Below are 17,062 nucleotides of genomic sequence, written 5' to 3' on the forward strand. Positions count from 1 at the left end.
AAATATACACATAGTTGCATGCACAAACACATACACGCTCGTACACACACAACCACATACATAAACATCAACACGCACACGCTCGCACACGCACACACACACACACACACACACACGTGACTGACCCTCGGAGACACTCAGCCCCGACCGTCAGGCAAAAAATAAATCAAGTAAAGTAATGGATGAACATGTTTTGGTTTCAAAATATTATCGATATGATGCAAGATTACGATACAGCATTTGCTCCTTGAGACTTCGATTAAGTTGTATATTGTGAAAGATGATATAAAGTCGAGCACTCAAGATGAGAAAAAAAAATGTTTTCAAGTGACTGTTAACTAGCTATTGCAAATCGTATCGGGAATCATGAACACCCCATTGACATACACAGAAAGGTGCGTGTAAGCGCAACGCTGGAAATTAATTTCATTATCCCATTCATTAATTAACGCATATCACTGTATTAAATCTGAGCATGAAAATCGATCGTTAATGCAACGTTGCGAGTGTAGGCCATTCATCCATCCTCAGGACCGCGTGATGAATTCTATCAAGTCATCTCAGATGAAACACCTGTACGGAAAACTCTTCTGTCTGCTGCTTAGTTCACACAGGATATGAAGGACACTGTTTTCACTTTTCACGGATATCATTTCTCTGAATGAGCATTTCATCTTCGAATGTCTTAAATGGTGGACATCTAGTTATTCTTTCACAGACGCTGGACTCTTTAATTACCCTGTAAATTATCTGGTTAACCACATCTTTAAGATATGTAGTTGTTAAGTTAACAATGGATACAGCGGAATTGAGCAATGTACAGCAATGGGCAAGATTCCTATTCTCAAAGGCAAAGTGTTTCGTGTTATTTATGGACGCACAAATAGCCGTAAAACAAATGAATTGCGCCGCGTGGTCTTCAAAAGTGGCCTCTAATTAACAGTCATTGCTCTCCGTCATATATCAATATATATCAATACTCACTGCCTTGTTCACTTTGATAGGTGTATGTTCTGCCTGCAGGAATATATATCCGTCTTGACATATATACTTTTGCCCGTCGTATTTTTAGTACCTCATTTGCGCTCCGTAAAGGGTAAGCCACCAGCGGGCGTCTGCCAGAGCTGGTGACCCGGTTATGATTTCACTGTTATGTGTGGATGAAAAATGAGAGAGAGAGAGAGAGAGAGAGAGAGAGAGAGGGAGGGGGAGAGAGAGAGAGAGAGAGAGAGGGGGGAGGAGCGGGGTCTGAGAGAGATGTTGAAATGCAATCTAACCTGCTTTAATTTACGTGTGCGTTTTACAAGCTTCGCCACTCGGTCTCACATACGAATCTGAAGTTTGCCATCAGCGCATTTGTTAAACCTTGTCGGTTGTCACAGAGAAATTCATTGGGAACAATCGCTTCCGAAACATTGTCCTGCTACGGATAAGTCCAAAAACAGCTGAAACTGAGAAAAATGACAATTACTGTGACAAGTAGAGAAGCGCGCTGTAGGGAATTAAAATCGACCGGTTTTCTTTAAGGGCTGTTTATCTACAGCTATTTGCTATATTTCATGTGTTCTTTACTGTTAAAATAAACATGGCTTTGCTGATCAATACGATGGTTCAATGATGTTCGTTGTTTTATGTTTGAACGGCGAGATAGCGATGCCGAGGTATGCAATGTTTCCACAATCTGAGGTAATAATTTCCCCTTTTATGCTCTTTTCTAAAGAACGTTTCTCTGTCAGTGTTTCATTTTGTTATTTAGTTTTCATTGTTTGATATGGGATGTTGCATGCACTATTCTAAGTGACTGAGTAATAGACGGCTGAATATTCAGTCTCGGTCAAATCATAATTTTTAGAATGTTTTGGCTTTTTTGGGGACCGAATCCTTGGAGTAAATAATCTTCAACTTAATCAAATGTTTGCAGCGGAGGTCGTATAATATTATTATTACCTTGTTAAATAAACAGTTTTGATTTACTTTGATTGACAAGCACGTTTTAGAACACCCAAAACTACAAAAAAAATGAACAAATGTACTCATGTGATTTAATTGCAACATCCGATTATTTGTGCTAGAGAAAGAGAAAAATGAAGAGGAACTGAAAGCAAAATACTTTGAAAGACAAACACTATTTAGAATACCCATAACCACAGAACAAAGAAAACCGCGAAGGCATACTCATGTGATTTAACCTCAACATCCGTTATTTTTGCAAGAAAAAGAGAAAGAAAAAACTCCAACATCACATTATTTGTGAAAGAGAATGAAAAAGAGAAATAGAAATTGAAACAAAACACTATTTTCATGCCTTTTTTGCATGGATTTGTTAGTATGGTCGTCAATGTGAAATTGTTTGGTGGCTTCAGCCCTAGTGTCAATAACGTGGAAAGAACTGGTTGACAGAGACCCACGCGCATGCGCTATGTCGCCAATCGAAACTCCAAGAACGGTCTATCGGGGCACGCAACTTCGAGCTTTCAGTATACACTCGCGGAATCAAAGCGTGGCACGCCGCTAGAGTGGCGATAAGCAGCAAAGTGCATATCAGCGAGCGAGAAACTGGACAGATAAGCCTAATATTTAACCTTCCACTGTGAAGCGGACGCTCCAAGTCAACACCCGGTCTGCGTTACGCTGCAAGGGGTTCAGGTTAATCTCAAAGTGGTTTTAACATTTAGAGAGCGCTCGTGTCCACCCCGGGCGAGTTAAGTTAAGAATTCTAGGAGAATTAGGAATTCAAGGAGAACGCACAGAGTCGAGGGAAATAATGAGAGGGGGTAAGCGAGAGTTTTATCCCGAGGACATATAGTGTTAGCCGTATATCCAATTTCTCACGACGTGGAGATACTACTTTATGCGTACCTGTCAGGTAAGGGGATAATTATTTACGTTATTTAAGATCAGCAGATTGACACCAAGGTAAATTTTTGATACGCAGATGGTATTGTATCAAAATTTTACTTTTCACATGTCGACATAGGTATGAATGCAGTTATCATAGCGGATTAATTTTTAACGTCTCGATAACGGACCGTGGCCGCCGAAGCAAATCTTTGTGTAACATAGGAGTTTATTTTAAGAAGCAGTCCTCAAGGCTTTGATTAAGATAATTCATGAGCAGGTCATTTGTAAACTTGGTGTTTTCCCCCAACACAGCCACAGCAAAAAATCTAATACAAAACTTCAATATGCTGGTAAATATTATACGGGGCGTTCAAAGCAATTTGATTCTGTGGTTTAGCAAGTTATTTTATTAAAATATATGCATATGGCGTGTGTTCATGATAGGGGTGTATATCATTTTCACATTCACAAGATATAGGTGTTGAGATGCGTTACTACAAAGTATAAATACGACATTCTCTCAACGCAGGCCTCGAAGCTAGTGCGGTTTAGATGTAAATACCATCTTCATCTGTTTGCGTATTGGCCTTTCTCATCTGGGAGCTGGACGTCGGCCCATCTCTGTCAGATAGAAAGTGTGCATAACCGACTTTGATAAGGGTTTTGATGCAACGTTACGCATCGACGAAACCCGCCAACACACTTTTACATAAACAGTTCGTCCATGTTGAATTCACATCAGAACAACAACAAATGACTGGGCGCAAATTAAGAACATACATGTGTACACAATTTTTGGCGCTTAAAGAAGACAATTGGTACTTGAAATTAAACGCGTGATCAACTGGTGTTCATTGTTGTATGAAAAGGAAAAATAGAAAAAAAAAAAGAAAAAACAATCGAAGTATAAAATTTGAGTATCCTTAGCGAAGCGAAAATGACAAAAGTGTGCGTTAAGCCCTCAATCGCCTGTAAACATCGCGGGACAGGGACAACGATACCTTGCAATCTCAATTTCCCCCTCACTGACGTTGACTTTTTGCAGTTTTAATTAAACAAGGAGAGATTTCCCAAAGCTGGAAATGAAACAAAACTGTACTATTTTTCTTTGCCCGGAATGTAAAAAGAGAGGGATAAAAACGAGAAAATGGCCCAGGAAGAAAATTCACTTAGGTGGCATAAAGATTGAAGGATTGAAGGATTGATAATGAAAAAAATGGTGATTTCTCACCTTAAGCAAGCCCGTAGCCGGGGAAGGGGGGGATTCGGAAGAAACCCCTTTTGTGCCGGGAAAAAGGCCGCCTCTGGGCAAAATTTTATCTTAGTACACGAAGGTTTCATGGTAAAAGGTCCCCTTTTTCAGAAAAAGAACCCCCCTTTTGAAATTGCCGGCTACGGGCCTGTTAAGTCACAAAAGATGTGAACTTTCTTAAGTTTGCTTGTTATACGTGTTGATTACTAATGATTTATTGTATAAAATTTTCACATATTTAAGGCACGCGTTTGAAAATGCTCATAAGTCATTTTTCCTGCAAAGCTCCCTATTTTACCCAATCCAGACCCCCCCCAAAAAAATGATAAATCTGCCCAAAAGAGTTCTATGGCAGACCTGATGTGGATATTTTCTTCTGAGCCTTAAAAGTGCACGTGTGTAATGAAATATTCTAAATCATACACAAGGCCATGGTACGAAAACACCGCGGTCATTTTATTGTAATGGAATAAAAACGAGGATTTTTCTAAATGTGGCAGTGCATGTCTTGTGAAATGTATGGAAAACGGATGGCGATCTTAATGTTATGGGGTGCTTTTAGAACTAATTCTTTTAAATGAAAAATGGATCAGATCATCCAACCCAAATGCAGGAATGGGTTAAGTAATGATTCTTGACTAGGAAGAGATTGTTCCCACCTCCATTAAAGCTTGCGGACAATTCAACAGAAAAGACAAAATCCCCAAAACTCCTAGAAAAAATTAAGTCGATCCGTCTTAGGTGGTAACTTTTTTCAAAATTCATTCCAAAAATAAACACAAAGAAACTTTGAACGAGGATAAAACGAGGATATTCCAGCAGTTGGCCCATATAAGGTACATCCGGCTATTTCTCATTTCCCTTTAGCTCTTTAGGGTCTTGTTGTCTTGTGTAGCTGATACCACAGGGTATATTGGTCGTATATTGGGTGACTAATCATTTCAGTTAGTATACTGAGATTTCCTTGTAGGTTATTCTATGGGGTTTTGTCTAAAGTTGGGCAAATCAATTCTATTACAGCATTTTACATAATTTCAATCTTTATACTTTTCGTTATTGTAATTTGCTGTGAGCTTCGAGAATTCCCAAAGGTTTCCGATTCCCAAAGGATCCCTAGTTCGCGAAGGTCTAGATAATTTGGCTATTGAAGGAAAATTCTAATCTGCTTTTTTACGAGACATTACAATCTATGAGACTTCATATACAGAAATTCAAAATTTATTTTCAAAGCATTGTCATTGGTGACTGCAATTTAATGCAGTTTATTGGCTTGCCTCATAATGCGCATTCAGAACAGATGATCCGCGGACTAACTGATCCACCGACTAAATATGGCCGACCCCGCTTCAAATGATAGTCTCCCCGCCTCCACACGCGCCACTAAACAGATTAAATCTCAGCTCCGACGTTTAATTGCTAGGCAGCGAAGGCGTGTGTGGAGGTGAGTAGACCATTAGGGAATTGAGGGCATCGCTTTTGAAGTAGTGTCGGCCATAATCAAATCGGGCGACCCACTAAAAAGCTTGCCACTTAATTCCCGATTAGACACTGAAAAGATCTCCCACGGGGATTACACAACAATCATTCAAGTGGAACGGCCATATTTGATCTGCAGATCTGTTAGCGCGCTGTTCTGAATGCGCTTTTACAGTAATGGGCTTATTGAGATGAATTTTATTAGGATGAATTCAGGTACTATTTTATTCCTTTGTGGCGATAACACGGAAGGCTTTGCTTTTCAATTTAATTCAGGCACTTTGGCTCCAAAATGAATCTTATAATATGACAACAGATACATTATAATGACAACAGATACATTATCCCCTACTTGCACCATTCCGCTCATTTCTCCTAATATCGTGCTATCACTTAAGTAGACAGGAGGTCCAGCTAGATCAACACGCAACTAATCGCCCACGACATCCCAAAACGGACACCAATAAGATGAAACGTCTTCCTTTGCCACGATTTTATGTATATGGTACATTAAGTTCATATTTCAAAGGTACATAGGATTTCCTGGTTAGATTAAATTACAGTTCTGCTGGACCTAGGAGAATAAGAAGAAATTGCAGATAGAAAAGAGTTGAAGGTATTTTTTTTTGGCCACAATAATTTAGGCACATGGCAGGAAAAATGGCTCGATTTTTGTTTGTGTTACACATTACGCTGTTGTCCTTTTGGAGGAAAGAGAAGCGGAAGAGTGAGGTAGAGGGGACGGGTTCTAAATAAAGAGGCTCCTGGATCAGTAGCATTTCAAATAATTCGAGCTCGCGGCGCATCTTTCTTGAGATATAGCATTTCTTTTCACCGAGTCACTTGCTGTTTGTGAGGACACGAATGTTGTGCAGAAGGGATTATTGGGAAACCTTGTCAGAAACTGACTAATAGAAAATGCACGGAAGGAACAAGGCACTGGTAATTCTCCCCTTCACCGACGTTAGCAGACTAATTAATTAAAGTGATGACCTGAGATATTGTAATTAACCCGTTCAAGTAATTTTGCCAAATCGGAAAGCTAACGCATCTCTGTAGACCGCGAACGTCATTGGGATCGATAAGATCTGAAGTCAATAAAAGTAAAACGCTGCTGGGTATCGCACGAGTAAGCTCGAGTTAATCATGCGTGTACATGCAAAATCCACCTAATATACGTCAAAGATCTGCTTGATTTAAAATTTATAGCAATATAAATGAGAAGAATAATAATGATAAGTTGAGTTATTTTATTGGGAAGTTATCCAATGCATACCAACTCACCTAAACTTAAAGTAAATAATGAACTAGCTTTCACATACATGTACCAAGAAACTCTCTATTTAAAAATAGTTTTAAAAAAAGTCATCGACCGGATGACCCACCAAAGCAGGAGTACTTGTGTTCAACCTCATCTGGAGATATATCAGACCTTCATAAGCATATCTGCTGTCTCCTTGCTTGGCTTTCAGTACTTTGGAGCTGAACCTGAGGCACCTGGCCTACACCTTTAGCAATGAACGAAATTGGCCTTAATCTACCTTTCAGCGCCTCGTACGGCAGTTGGGCTGTATCCTCCCCAGGGAGGTGAAAACGTCTACAGCCAGCTTGAATAATGGCCAAAAAGATATGTCAAGCCTATTGTAAACCCCACTGAGACGTAGTTCGGTATGTAAGAATCGGACTTGACGCCAACAGACCTGTCATCACTCTCGATCTCGTTGGGAGTTTGGAAACATATCTCCTGATCTCCCGATTCCGACTAAAAAGCTTCCGATCTATCAGACATTTCTCTCTTTTCTTTCGGTAGAATGTGCGATGACTTTAGTCATGAACATGTGCTGACACGATCACATAATTGTTTTATGGCTTCATTGATGGAGGGCATGCAGTGATCGCAGTAAACAATGAGAAGGAAAAGCCAAAGAAAAAAACCCACGTTGGGTCTTTGTGTGAGTACCATACTGCATACTATGACGAAGCTTGTTTCGAAAGGAACCAAGATACCAATCATTTAAACCGCGGATATTGTTTGTAAAAAAAAAGTACAAGTAGACTTCCTTAGTTTAAGTTTAAATGAGCACAACTTGATCCTGTTGAGAGAGCGGACCTTCTCAAGAACCCCTGGCTACGTGCCCGCTTATCCATGATACGTGCGATATTTTTCACCTTTTGCCAAGTTTTTGTAGCTGCGTGAACTTCGAAACAATAGATTCGCGTTGCATTGTGGGTTCTTAACTCTAAATGGCTTTGCGAAGCGGCAAGCCTGTAGCGGGTGAAAGTTGTGGAAGAAGACCACACAAAGTGTCTGCGACGAATTTTCATATCAGGTATGGTTGCCAACTTGCACGAAATGTTGCACTTCTATTCCTTTTTTTTTCGTTTTCGTTTATGCACTATGGCCTTTTGTTCGACCACCTAGAATTTATCAGACAAAACAAAGATCGACCCAATTTGTTATTCCAGTTGGACGTTATTACTGAGAACAATTGTTTCATAATTTGTGATATTGATATTCTGTGTAAATATTATACTAGAGAATTTCTGCACTAGTTCTAAGACCTCTGAGGAGTTTTCCTGAATGTGAAGGTAGTGATAAACACACGGTTAGCGGTATCGGCATAACTTCGAGAAGCAACTGATGTCCTATTGATCAAGTAAGCAGTACTCCAGTTACCATAATCCCGCCACTTAATCATAACTGTTCACTTATTAATTATATCTAGTCGGCAAAAATGGTGATTTGTCACAGTGGCGACTGTATCAGATATTTTGATCATGTGATGTTGTAATTGATGGCGTACAGTGGTTTGTTTCTGTACAGAACAGGACACAAAGTATAGTTACACTGTCGACTGTATCAAATGTCTTGGTCCTGTGATGTTGTAGTTGATGGCCATGACAAACAGTGGTTTGTTTCTGTACAGTATTGCACAGAGATATGGTTACACTGTCACAATGTTACAATTGCTGACGCAGAACGTTGTTCCTTACAGCAACGTTTCAATTTATGACGCACAGCGTCCAAGACAACGTGGCTCAATGCAGCACAGCATAGATATATGGTTGCCAGTACAGTAGAATGTACATGTATGGCTGACTTATGCCCCCATTTCATTCTGCGGGAACTGTAGGTTATTGTTTGATATGAATACATGTACATGTATATGTCAGGTGAACTTGAGGAGGACGCGCAAACGTTTTTGCTCATTAAAAAGATTTTTAGTGTAACGTCGTTATAGCAAAATTTATATGCAGCATATTTGAATTGAATTTTGTTTACGGCAGGCATCTGTGGATATTTAAAGTATACATTGGTAGACGAAACACACAAAATGTTATTTAAGGGTAAAGAGTTCGACATTCTTACAAAACAAAGTTAGCTTTTTGAGGGATAAAGTTAGGAGACATTCTTTAATTGTTTTCGCTATCCTCTTGATACATTTTCAACCTTTCTGTTCCTGTCATCAAATAACCCTGCAAATTAAGTCTTTAAAAAAAGGTCTGGAATCACGTCAACGTATCGACATACAGCTCAACACCGTATCGCGTGACGGCAGATAGTATCAGTTTCCTTGCTAGTCTCCGTGCTAGAATTGGTTTTTTGCCATTTCCTCGTCCTCAGAGTGAGATCGTAGTCAAGCCTTTTCCAAGAAGAAAAATGTATCCACACGTCGGGGTATTTTTAACAGTTTCCATCGAAACAGTTTACGATCTTCCACAGATCTTCTAGATGTTACAGAATTGTATGGAAGACTTATCGTCTTATATAAAATTTTGTTGCGGCTGGAGGCCTTAGGTAGAGAGTAGATTAAGTGTATATTTGCCAGGGAAGTACGCGGGCGAGACGAGATAAAGAAAATATTACAATGCTCTGTTTGTTAATTGATTGGTAGATCAAACCAGTCTCTATAGACTTATATAAAACAGGTTTGCTATTTTGTCAAATAACCCCCATTAGCAAACAAAGCATAAGTAACTTCTGATTGTCAATTTTCATGCGCAGTGTGCGTGATGCAAGATCTTGGTAAAAATTACTCGTGGCATACCTTGCTTAAGAGTGCCTCAAAGCCCTTTGAACAATTGAATAATTTTTAGCGAGAAATACCTCAGAGATTGAGCGTCTTGCCGTTCTAAACATCCCATACAATTGAGCTATAGGTTGATTGTAAGACAAACATTTGAAATCTTAGTTTCAACCAACGGCACCGTAAGGTTTTTATTTATTATATACATGTAATATATATGTAGGATAGATGGCAGACTGTAGTGGAGCGGTTATCGCCAATTGTTCATTTTTGGGATAGAAGCATGAAACTTGGTCAGATTGCATAAAACGCTGGATATAGAACCAGCACCTGGTGACACCCGGTAAACTTTTTTTTCAAAATGGCTGCCAAAAGCATAATGACCAAGTATGATTTCACTATTGCACAAAGACATGATAAATTGGATAAAATTGAGGTTTTTGTGATGTCTAAACTTCTCTGAGGCAGTGACACAAGGTTGTTATCTTATATGACTGCCAATTTAAGATGGTGCCATGTTTTTACATAGTACTGGAAAAAATGACACTGAAAATTCAAAAGAATAGAGACACGATATTTTCCCTCAGATTTCTTGTTTGTGAAACACTAGAGATAAAGATATCTTGAGCCTTATTTGCGCTTATGCTTTCCATGATACAATTCAACATTTTACCACATGGCAAATGTAAGTTAGTTTGGTTGAATACCATAAGAAGTGTTTTTCTTATTAAGCAATATGACAAGCCGGGAGTAATTGCAGTTCTTGTTAACAAAATAGCAATAACAGTCAAACAAAGTGTAACCCTTGAAGACCATAAGTGTTTTTCTTATTTAGCAATATGACGACCAGGAAGTAATTGCAGTTGGTGTTAACCAAATGTCAATAGGAGTCAAACAAAATGTTACTCTCCATTCCTGTCGCAAATTTGCAATTTTGTTGGGTTTGCGGATTTCTAGGACCCCGTATAATAATTATACACGCAAGATTTCTGATTGCACAGAACTCATGCGGCGGTCATGCCCCTTTCATATGTCCATATTTAGATCGTGAATGCAATGTCGGTTGTGAAGGAAATAAGACTATGTCGAATGTCTATGTCGAAATCGTCTTAATATAATCCTTTGGGAATCGTATAACAGTGACTGGCTTTGCGTGCAGTTTCTCTCCCGGACATGTTTTCTTGAGCAAGCATTGATGCTGGAATGATTCGATCTGCTCTCAGACTTTCTTCCTCTTATCAATTTCTGTTCTGTAGACCGTGTATTTTATTTTGATGTCGACGGAGGTTTTAATGTAGCGTAATTTAGTATACATGTAACCAGTTGTAATGCGTTTTCCTTAAGGAATTTTTCGTTTGAAGCAGTATTTTGTAGTCCGATTCAAATTGAAAAGCTGAACTGTACGATCCAGTTTGAGTTGCTTGGAGTACTACCCAGTTTACTAAAAAATCTATGCCATAACGTCATCAGTGTGAGTTTAAATTAATTTGGAAAAAGAATGTAAAATATTATTAATACGATTAATAAATACAATAATAACATTATCATATTGTAATTGTACAATTTATGTGAAAACCGTGGCTTACAACCTAGTTGGAAAAACGTCCTCCACCCTCAAGTAACTTTTTATGTAATAGGTTTCAGTAGGTACAGTAAGGTCCAATGGCTACGTTGCAATTTTGGAGTAGTTGTGTTACTTTTATGTTACTGTATCCACAGGTAACAGGGTGTGCATAAAGACACATATTGGTGATAATCTATCAAAAGGGACACAGTTACACGTAGCAGTAGATATAAATATACTATAAAGCAAAACAATAATTTTCCTAAAAAAATTAATATTCCTCCTGAATAATCAGGGTACACTTAATCCAAAATTACTATATATAAGACCGTTTTTGATTTCTGAGTTTCTCAATTTGAATATCATCCTGTTTTGAAAATGGATCCTGCATTGCTAGTGAAATTCATCCATAGCTTTATAAATTAAATACATGTATTGAGAACTGAAAGGCAAGTTTCAAACTGATTTTCTCAATACTTTTGATCAGATATACGCATGTATTTTAATGGTTAATGAGTGTTGAAATTTCTCGGAAATATTATAGGTGTCATTTTTTGGTTGTAAAAAGGTCTAACATACCTGGAATACCTTTAAAGATGTCTTCCTTAAAAGGACGCTTTTTCAGTGACTGAAATAACTACATTTGTGGATAGCGGCGAGAGAGAGGATTTTATCATTGAACTCTCCCTTTTTTGTGGCGCTGTATCGGAATATGAATTCATAAAATTTGATCTGAGTGACGTATCCGTCCGTATACAAGAAACACATTGTATTGTTAGTGAATGACACAGCATGTTGATTGACAAAAAGTGCAGTATCGAAGAAATCCCACAACACACCCAGCATAAACATTTATCCACACCAGAGAAACGCGTATTGCTGATAGTAAATCAAACATAATGCATAAAGTGAAGAAATATGTCGCAAAAGGCCTTTCTATTCAATCTGTGTCATACCCAGTAACGTCATGACAAAAGCCATCAAAACTCCATCAACAGCAGCAAGAAATACTAGTGATTTATTGTAATTAATTTCCGCAGCTTGGATCCGTAGTCTCAAGCGCCGCATTGCGTTTGTACAGAGTTTGTGCTGAGGCAATTAGCATCTGAAATGATTTTTAATAAAACGGGCCGTAGAGAGGCACGAGTGATTGAGTGCGGTTCTGGCCACCGACATGCTTCGGGGATTTAATCAAAGCAAGTGGCTTTTGTCTTTCATTGCACTCAGAATACGTAGGAATAATGCGAGGGAGTTTGGCTGGAGTCGGGCTGGTGATAATCCAGATGCCACCACAGATTTTAGTACATTGAAAAAGGGAAAACTTATTAATTTTTTTAGGCATAGGGAAGAGGGGGAGGGGGTGGGTACTGGTCTGGTTGTAAAAAGCAAACTTTGTTCTTTCTTCGCTTGGTGTTTTTCCATTGCTAACCATTTAGGGAATATGAAATAGGGACACGACCCCCCCCCCCCCCCCCCCAACAGCCCCACCCTCTCAAGGAGCTGGAGGATATTGACGTTGATGAACAGTGTTCTCATATACACAGTCAATAAATTGCACCAAACTGTGCACGATTGTTCCACAACTGTGTTTAAATAGATTAATTAGGCCAACTTAAAAATTATCAGCTATGAGGAAAAAAATCAAACTCAGCACATCTCAAAGCTGAAATTCTGCAAGAAGCTTTGATACGAAAGAAACTTCGTTCAGTGTCACCACTACATCCAAATTTTAGTTTATTTTACATCGCCTTGACTTGATGAATCTTCTTTTTAAATCTTAGATTTCATTAACTATACAACCTACACAATGTCATGAACTTGGATCTATTTCAGAATTCTTTGAAGTTCTTTGATTCTAAAGTAAATTCTATTTATTTCACACAATAAAAATTTCCAGCGGTTTTGTTACTACTTACTACGTTTATTTTCTAGATTTCATTTGCGTTAAAACCTACAAAGTTCTATAAATACACACAACTAGATTTCTGGAGTTCTTAGAAATCTTTGATTCCAAAGTAACGATATTTGGTGTACAGTGTAGGGACTGCACTGGGAATTGATCACCTCATCTAGTGAAAAGTACATATCTGTTTAATTTTATATCCTACCCATCGTGAATTACCCGTAGAGAGAAAACAGAATGTACAACTAACGACTAATGAATTGAATCACCAGGGGAAGCATTGCTTAATTAAATCACAAAAGAGAGAAATTGTTAATGCCTCGTCCACAGCCCAGAAACGTCAATTGTTAAAGAAACGGGTAAAGAATAGCATTTCCCTTACGGTCATGGAGGGTGTATTATAAAAAACCTTTCTATGTGTTTATAGTTAAATGAACGTACAGTACAGTGGGTACATGCACGTCAAATGTCGGTAGCGTAAAACGACGTGAGTATAAAATGCCACAGAATATGTCAAACCAGGATTCAATTCAATCCCCGCATCTTCCTTGGTCGATTTACAAGATGACCGAATCGCTGGTTTGGTTATTTAAAGTTAGCTGACAATACATCACATATTGATTTTAGTACATTTATTCCGAAGTGGAATACGCTTCAGAATATGTTGCTTGCCTGGCCCAAACGGTGTCACTGCAAAGAATAACAAATTCTCATATGGCCTTTTCCATTAACGTTCTAAGTATGCTCTAAATGAATATTATTTAAATTATAAAAATACTGACACTAGAAGTACAATACAGTGACTTAATACATGTACTCTGAATAACTATTGCAGAAAGAGTTCATGAAATATAATACTTAGTAAGTTTCTTTTGAAATGTTAGTTTTCAGTAAAGTTTAAGTGTTTTAGAATTGGCTCTCTTAAAAACGTATTTATGAGTTCATACTCTACGCCGTCCAAGTCATCAAGTATTCATGGATTAATGCTGGAGTTAATAGTTTGCAAACAATCATGTTAAGTGTAATAATCTTACAAAAGACTGTCATTCTCCATTCTCCCTGGAAATTTCCCGCTACTACAGTACAAGATCCGTGTCCAACCAACCAGGATATAAATAGAACAGATTAGCATTTTCGCTGATAAATTTGCGACGAAATTATCAACGAAACTTCAATTGAATAAATGTATATCAATAATAGATACCGTAATATGTGCTTACTGAAATGCTTATACTTAAGTCTCGAGTAATCATGAAGTCAAATATAGCCAAGAGCCTTATTTGGAAACAAAGTGGTATATTGTAGAGATTTCATGCCTTAATCGTACGTTGGATATCAAGTGCACGGAAACTTGACTAGTATAAGTGGCATTACAATCGTGGCTAATGTATAATAATGTGACACCGGGTGCGATCGTCTAGGCATTGACTTTAGCACGTTTTCCAGATAAACTTCGGTGCTCAAAAGTTGAACAACACTTTATTATTTATCAATTTTCTTAAAAACCAAGCCTTTCTTTGATTAGTGAGGCCGTGACACTGCCCGACTGGGTAAGGGGTGAGGGGCATATACGAAAACACTCGTTTGTATAGGCTTCAGGGGCACATGTTTGATAGTTTTTCAGAAAAAAATATTGCAAGAAGACAACTTAAAAATGGCGTAAGATTCTAAATGGCACAGAGTCATTAAGCTTTTTTTCTATCAGGCAGATAAAAGACATTTTAAAACAATTCGCTGTTTTAACTACCATATATTTTTTTTGCTTTGTGCTGTTTATACCATTTAATTACTCAGTTTTTGCACATTATGACGTTATATTATTATTTTGTCGTCCTCCTGATTGCCATGGTTTGTAGCCCCTTCGATATCTCAAATGACAACTGTGATAATAGCAATTTTTGAAAAAAATCAAATTGTTGCTATGATAATCACTGTATTTCACGGACATCCACAAGACGTCCAAAACTTTGGCTCAAATCCGAATTTGCATATTATTTTAGGAGTTTAATATTGCAATGTATGTCACATATTTTATTATGAAGTAAAGAAGACCAAAACTCACAGTCTTAATGTTTTTAAACATTTAAAGAGCACTTTTTAATTACTAACGAGACCAAAATTGATTTTCCATATTTCAGGAAAATGCCCATATCTGAAAGATAAAACAGCACAAAGGTTTGGAACAGAGGTAACTTCTGATGTTATTCCAATATAGAGTGGACAGCAAATAATCTATTTTTCAACTAAAGTAAACTAACGACTTCTAATCTAAAAGTCGAGACCAACCTTTGACATAAGTTCTTTTGTTCAACCATTCACTGACTATGGACCAAAACATCGTTCTTTGCAGGAAGGAATAGCATTCAAAAACTGCACAAATGTAGTTCAATATTAGGGTTTCGTTGGGAACTGAAAAGAAACGCTAGTTTCATTGCAGTTTCTATCGAAGAGTGAGAGCTGTGTAAACAGACCTCGTTTTCTCACTGACAGTAATATGTTTGCATACGTTAACGAGTATAGATGCATTGCAATACACGTTTATGTTTCGATTTTGTCGGTTTCAGAGAACTGCATCTGTCGGCAAACATACGAACAATTGAGAATCGATCTAAAGATGGCGTATTGTTTGGCCACAATGGGAACATGTCATGAAACTGTGATAACTAGCAGCTTGTTGCAAAGGTGATTCAAGCTTAGGAATTTCATTCTGTCGCTTACTGTGCATGCTTTACGCCTGCTACCAAAACAGTTTCAGTATTTTCTACCACTTGCCGAGCAATCTTCGCACGTGGCATCCGATTGTTAGTTATATGCTTTAGGCATTTAAGACACTTTTTTTGGTATACTTTCAAAGCAATTATTCTCTCTGTTTCAGGCATTTATTTTTATAGCTCTCTAAGCTTGTGTAACAGCTGACATCAATTTCATCTTCTTTCATTTTCCCCCTTTAAACAAATTTCTTAATTTTTATTGTAGTGTAAGAAATCGTCACAATTTTCAAATATGCGAGCAGTAACTGGTACATAAAGAAAAAACTGTACATATTATGTATAGGATGTCCTAAACAAGTTTGAAAATTTGAGAAAAATACCATCACCTATGTTATGCACAAAGTAGTGAACTTTTTTCAACCAAAAATCTTGAAAACGTTTTACACCTCCAATATAGGTTTTCCAGTCGAATACCCTCTAACCAGGAGATGCACATGCCCCTTACCTACTGTCATTCGAATCACGTTTTTGCACAAATCGAAGTCCATATTGTAGTGAAAAAGATGAAAGATAGGTATACTTCTGAGGCAATCTGCCAAAAAAAAATCTCCAAAAGGAGAAACGTAAACGTCTTTATCTTTCTCTCTCTGTCTCAGGTGATTTAATCTTTGTAAGTAAAGAACAGTTTCTATTACTCAAGGGACCACATGGACTCCGTGAAAAAGTCCATGTGTACGTCATCGTTGACCAGCATTGGCCTTAGGTCTTTATTTATAATGAGTCTTTAGTATTCATATTTACATTTATGGATATCTAAATAATTCCCGTTGGTATATAAAATGATGTTTTGAATGATTTTCTTTGCTTATTTCATGTACAGCTCATCGACAATAAGCTAACACCTGGGAATTGCGTCACCATCAGACGCATGTCCCAATCGAGATTCTTTAAAATATTTCTATATTTTTTGCAGCTTGTTTATTTACTACAGTTTCAATAAACGTCAAATATCAAAGACCCCTGAGTAACAGAACTATTAAATTATACTTCCTACAGCACGGTTTCACATACTCTTTTGAGGATTTTTTAAGTGAAGAGGGATCTGGGGTTTCAACAGCATAGTGGCATTGAGCTCTAGCAATTACTATAGGCTTTTGCAGGAGTAGCTCGTGCAGTAAGCGGGGGTACCATTAGGGGATTAGCGGCAAAGCTTTCAAGTGGGATCGGTCATATTTGATACGCGGATCAGTCCGTCCGTCGATCTTCTGTTCTGAATGCAACCATATA

At 37.9% G+C, this 17,062-nt stretch overlaps 1 protein-coding gene across 2 annotated transcripts in view; it reads left to right on the forward strand.

The window, feature by feature from the left end:
• The first annotated feature begins 2,446 nt into the window (after nt 1-2,446).
• The window catches only part of LOC106170810 (metabotropic glutamate receptor 6-like), a 50,678-nt gene continuing 36,062 nt past the window's right edge, over nt 2,447-17,062 (forward strand). The window contains exon 1 of one of the 2 annotated variants that reach the window (XM_087015731.1): nt 2,447-2,866. The gene's annotated coding sequence lies outside the window, so the exon portion shown is untranslated. The remainder of the gene's footprint in view (nt 2,867-17,062) is intronic. The other variant, XM_087015732.1, reaches the window with a different exon arrangement.

The sequence above is a fragment of the Lingula anatina genome, chromosome 6, assembly GCF_051362555.1.
Source record: "Lingula anatina isolate TDL-2025a chromosome 6, LinAna3.0, whole genome shotgun sequence".
Taxonomy (NCBI): domain Eukaryota; kingdom Metazoa; phylum Brachiopoda; class Lingulata; order Lingulida; family Lingulidae; genus Lingula; species Lingula anatina.